The 6,000-nt window shown below is 42.2% G+C and overlaps 1 protein-coding gene across 1 annotated transcript in view; it reads left to right on the plus strand.

The window, feature by feature from the left end:
* Window positions 1–6,000, plus strand: part of LOC103138422 (uncharacterized) — a 103,012-nt gene that overhangs the window by 66,949 nt on the left and 30,063 nt on the right. Inside the window, exon 3 of the mRNA XM_016671779.1 lies at window positions 2,812–2,873. The gene's annotated coding sequence lies outside the window, so the exon portion shown is untranslated. The remainder of the gene's footprint in view (window positions 1–2,811; window positions 2,874–6,000) is intronic.

Genomic DNA, 6,000 nt, shown 5'->3' on the forward strand with positions numbered 1-6,000 from the left:
AATGTCAAAACTGCGAAGCAGGTGTTATTTTCTGCTCTCGACGCTCGCCGTTTCCGGCCTGAACCGCTGCTTTTTGTTTTCGTGAACCTGAAGGCTCACTCCGAGCAAGGTAGCATTCATCATGATTATGCCTCCATGATAATGAGACGTGGCGGAATTAATATTCATTTGTTCCTCGCCTTCCGCGGGGACTCTGAAATGTAAATAGGTGCACTCTGCTGTGACACGCTGGCTAATGTACAATATGTAAGTTTAATGAAATTAAAAGAGAAAGTGTTTAGAGCTGCTTTGGCCACTTGGCTCAGCTATTTTCAGCTCTGCTGTTGTATTGTCTGTCGCCCATTTGTCTGTTTGTTTTCCCGTCAAGCTTTGGCAAAAAAAGACTACAGAGCAGAGTTTCATAATGCCTTCTGGAGCAGAGAGGCTCTTCAGGGGCAAAGCAAAAATGCATCCAATTTTGGGTCCAGATCCTTTTCTTTTAAACTGCTGGGAAGGTCGTCCACCTTGACAGAGTGTTGACCTCTGCTAGCTATTGAACCTGGCAGACTTGTTATACGAGTTAAACTCCTGCAGTGCTGGAGAGTCAACCCAACAGTTGGCGCATTCATAAAACAAGTATTTTATTTAAAGACATCTCGATACTAGTCGTCATCTTAGGCGTATGCTAGGACTTCACCAAAATTATCACCATTAATATGTAGGAATACGTAGTAGCTTTAAAGACTGGTCTGTTTTCATTCATGCCAGCTTAGCGATGCTATAATATTTACTCTGGTTTGATGTGACTTGTTAATAACTTGTTAGATTTCTTTTTTTTAACAAGATGTTTAATGGCTAGTGTTTCGACTGCTCCTGTTACAGTTGAGGATATCTGGGCGCAGAGCAGGTCACCTGACACTGACAGGAAGCTGGAACAGCCAATAGCCTCACCTCCCCAGTGAACAGATTTGTAAACGAGGAAAAGCGTTTTAAGTGCTAACTAAACCAAAGGTTTATTAGACCAACAAAATTTGCATTAAGTATGCTGCAGCCTTGTGAGCCAAGCCTACAAAACTTAGCCTGGCCGTTGCCTAGATTCTCATCTCTCTTCGCTGCTCTACCTGGGCTTTGTCTCATTAACTTGGATTTCTCTGGTAGATTTTCCACTGGGCCAATCAGCGAGCAGAAGGAGAAGTTGTGCACAATGATGGCGATTTTCTGCGCTGTCTTAGAAATACAGTCTGCCTTCTACCAATAGTTGGGGAGGAAGTGAACGAAGCCATTCAGCCTGTGTTGAATTATCATCAACAGCCACCTCATTTGCAGTGGAGAATGGTTGTTTACAGCACAGACTTTTGCTTATTTGTTAAAATTGTCACTGTCATGACAGTATGAGACAGATAATCTGTAAAAAACAGTATATTCTCTACCTCTTACCAGTGCTACTGTTGCAATATGCAGAAATGTAATACTTCTGGTCAACCAATCAGAGCCAGGAGCAGGGTCTGTCAATCAGGCTTGTGTATGTGTGTCTCAATGTGCTAATGGCGGAGAAATACCTTACAGTTACAGGGAAAGAGTTTATCTGTCATCATCATTGGCTGTGCTCTCTAGCCTGAGTACGGGGGACAGTGTGAGCAGCGCATACACAAGCCTGATCGACAGCGCTAAGTTCCTCCTTCTGGCTGTGATTTATTGTTTCTGATATAGTGGTGCATTCCTCCAGCTAGCATTGAGAGCAGAGAAGCCAGGTGTTTTTTTTTTGTTTTTTTTTACACTACCATTCTGTCACGACACGGTGATAGTTTTAGGAAATATGTAAACTTTATTTTTCTTATTATTAAAGTTGCGTACTGCAGCTTTTAGTGGGAAACAAACTGCACGGCTTGCTGGGGATGACATACAACCAACTACAACAACTAGTATATGAAGTCAAGATTAGTCAGGAATCCTGATAGCTACCATTTAAAAAAAGCCTTGATAGGAACCTGGAGTCGATACTTAGGATCTTATTAGCTGTATTTATTATTGACATTATGCGTCTTAATTAAACGAGGGAATCAAAACCTACTTTTAGGCCTGTCACGATAACAAATTTTGCTGAGCGATTAATTGTCTAAAAAATTATTGCGATAAACGATAATATTGTTTCAAGACCTTTTGACACTGATTTAATGGAAATGACTAATAATGCATGTGATTTCCTGCCATAGATGGATACACTTTATTTTCAAAACAACACATAACACTGGAACTGATAAACTAAATAAACAAAACAACCAAAAACAAAAATAAAATGGATTCTCAGTCTCCATTAACAAAAAAACGTACTTGAATAATAATTAAACAACATAAAGCCAAAGTGGAAATAAATACTGCATTCAACCAAAAGAGTGGACACCACTGGACACCACACGGCACGACGAACCCGATTGAATCGTTATACCTAGGATTTCTGTCGGCTAATGTGTCTCTCAGGTTTTGAAAATGGGCCGACAACTCTTTTAGTGTGCGCTGGGCATTGCACTAAGGAAATAGGAAGGGAGGATCAGTGCAGAGCACCGGAGTTGAGCCTTTTTCATTCAGTGTCATCAACAGAAAGAGAAAACGGCAGGAAGAGACGATAAAGCCGATAATTAAAATGAGGTCGATAGGTTTAATTTATTGTGCGATTGATTTATCGTTTATCGCGACAGGCCTACCTACCTTTAATGTTGTAACTTGAAAGTGGAGCAAAAGCAACACGGATATTTAGATTTTTTAAAATGCCACCTAATTACATACCTCCGTGTTTCTCTTCACACATTACATCTGTTGCTGTGCTTCTCCCAGGCTCAGCCGCTGCTTTCAACTAAAACGTTCCACTGGGGATTTGAAGTTGAAAATAACATCAGGTGTGTTTTTGATGAAATGAATGTTTTTTTCCTTTCTTCTTCTTTTTTTTTTTCTCGCTCATGGTGCTTTGAGTCATACAACGTTTGCATGGTGGAGAATGAGAGAAGCATATGTATTTCAGACTGTAACACGGGTTCACAGCATTCCACTTTCTGGTAAAAAGAAGTGGTGGTGTGTGTGTGTGTGTGCGTGTGTGTGTGTGTGTGTGCGTGTGTGTGTGTGTGTGTGTGGAGGAAATAAAAATAAATAAAGCTGGATCTCTGAAATGATTTGCTGAAGGGGACTGTTTCTATTGCTGGCCTTTAACCTTTCAGTTTATTAATTCCTCTCTCCGGTGCTGTACTCCACATGGTTATGTGTGTTTTGATGGTTGTGATAAGTGCTTCCTGCGCTCTAAAGAGTTGCATGGCTGTCTGGGTGCGATCCAGAGCACCTGGCAAAACCCATCACACTGCAGAAAGAAAAGCTGTCCTGGTCAAACGCAACGGCGTAGATAAATAAGGCCCGCACTTTTCTCCTGAGCAGGACGGAGCGTTTCGCATGACTCCATTCATAACTCCACAGGCTGCTTTTCATTCATTTTGTACATGTGGGTACAGAAATGTGTCTGGTAGAAAGCGTGAAAGGTCTTAACATAAATGTACATTTTAGTAAATCAGCAGATTTTTCGGGAGAAAGAAAAAAAATATATTAGATGTGAGCACATTTATTCAGTGTGGAAATAATTATTTTCAAGAAAATCCCTGTTGGCACATTTTTTTATTAGTTTTAATCACTTTAGAAGGAAATTAATTGACACATTTTTATTATTTTTTCCAAGTAGACCAGAGTTTCTGGGAATTTTAAATCACGAACCCATAACTTTCTTTTATGCCGGAGGTGTAAACGCACACAGAGCCCATTTCCTTCAGCCGCTGGCCAGGACCGGACAAGTAGTTTATCTTCCACCGCGCAGTGAGCAGGATGGAGAGGTAGAATCTCACTGTCAGAGGAAAAACGAGTGACATCTTCCATAACAATCAGTAGATATTTCTGTATTCTGTGTTGCTTTAGGTCATGCTAACCTCAGACATGACCGAGTGACATCAGGAAGTCATAGAAAACTCTTCAGTCTCAAGTTCTTGGAAAGGTAACTGTAAATAGTACCGTTGTGTTAAAGGGTTGATGGGTAAACGTATCAACAGCAGAGCTACCAAAAGTCGTATCGTTGATGGTTTTCTTGAAAGCATTTCTTCTGTAACATAGGATTGTACTCAAAGATAAAGGTGTTTGTTATGAGGGAATTCAACCAGTTTTTAAAAATAGAGACGCACCGATCCGATGTTGATATCTGTTATCGGTCCCGATGTTGAAAAAATGTTTAGATTGGGTATCGGTGACGACGTGCTCAATCCATAAGGACAGATCTATTCAGTCTCATTCTATGCTTTATGCTCTGAGCGACGACATGCTTTATTATTCGATTTCTATTATATTTAAATGCCTCAATGCACTTTCTGAACCACTTGAAAGGAGGCTTGTTGCAATTCATTTCTACGAGTTAGTCAACCTATTGTTTTTGTCACTTTTCTGTTAATTTATTTATTTTACTTTGACTGTTCTGCTCCTAATTTTCACTGAACAAATTAAAGGTGTGTTGTTTGTACATGTTTGACCAAGCTTGTGAAGCTACTGGTGTACCGGTGCAGAGTTAACAAATAAGCTTGTAATTCAGTTCATTTAAGCCAACTCGGGGTGTTTCTCTGCATCGAATCGTTATCAGATAACGGGATCAGAAGTGGGGGGGGAAACAATGGGATCGGTGCGCCCCTATTTTACAGATTCTGTCCACAGTCACTATGTCCAACTGCCTTCAGGTGCTCATTTCCTCCTGATGGCATTCTCACCTGTGCGATAATTAGCGTCGACTTCACCTTCTCTCTCTCTCCTGCGAGCGCGGAGCCGGGAGCGGGTGAGGACAGCGCTCAGGGTTAACCGACACGGCCGAATGCAGACGTCCCGAGAGCCTTTTCGAAGGGAGAGTGAGGGAAAAACACGTCGGAGGCAGTAAGGTGGAAATGGAAGGATGAAGGTGATGGAGGGCTGAGCAGATATGACCTCTGCAGCTCTGCTGATGACATGAAGCAGAAGATGAGGTGGGGCGAGAGGGCAGGGGGCGTGGGGCGGGGGCGAGCAGAGAGGGGGAGACAAACTGAGCAAGGAGGATTAGGAAAGCAGCTGGTGAAGATGATCCACCCGAGAGGCGGGAAGGGAGGGCAGGGAAGAGCGACGAGGAGAAGGAGGACGCTAGAAGAAAGTGGAAGAAGGGGAGGTGCGAGAGATTGATGAGAGAGAGTGAGAAACTAATTCTCACTTCACTCTGGGACGGGAGATTAGGGAAGATTAGAGAGATAGAGTGAGGCAGCGATGGAGTTTGGGTGATAACTTCGACCACGTGTCACAGACGGATCTCTGAATGGCTAATACTCAAGGAGAGACAATGAAATGGTGACTGAGAGGGTGAGATTGTGAAGCAGATTGTGGGGAGGGGGGAGAGGACTTAAAGAGTGAATGATAAGGAGGGAGCAGAAAGAGTCTGAGATGGAGAGTGATAGGCGAACGAGTAGATAAGAAGGTACGTGTGCAAATCGTGTCCCATAAAGCGGACGCCGTTTTTGCCGGTGTGCAGTAATCCTTGCCACGGGAGCGTGGATGCAAAAAAATAAAAATAAAAAATCCAGGTCATCTTTCTACTTTTTCCAGCTCTCGCTTTCCCCGAGACTCCCCACTGGGATTCACTCTCTAATGCCGCACAAGTCTTTGTGACGGTATATTTTACATTATGTTCTTTTTCACTTTGGAAAAGAAAGGGGAAAAAAAAAGAAAAGGGGAAACCTATTTTATATTCCCCGACACTGACAACTATTTATTCTCCCCTTAGACCAGAGGTTCCCAAACTGTCTGGATGAAAAAAACAAAACATGAACACTGTATGCGCTGGGTTTTTTTTTACCTTAGAATGGCCAACTCTCTGTTATTCCTATGTCAATTTGATACAGTAGAGGCTTCCACACTTCCCATATTTGTGTCCTCTGTCACTTTTATCAGCAGTTAAAACTGTTTAATCCGTTGTTAACATGTTGTAAC

Source organism: Poecilia formosa, unplaced genomic scaffold (assembly GCF_000485575.1).
Source record: "Poecilia formosa unplaced genomic scaffold, Poecilia_formosa-5.1.2 Scaffold50, whole genome shotgun sequence".
Lineage (NCBI taxonomy): Eukaryota > Metazoa > Chordata > Actinopteri > Cyprinodontiformes > Poeciliidae > Poecilia > Poecilia formosa.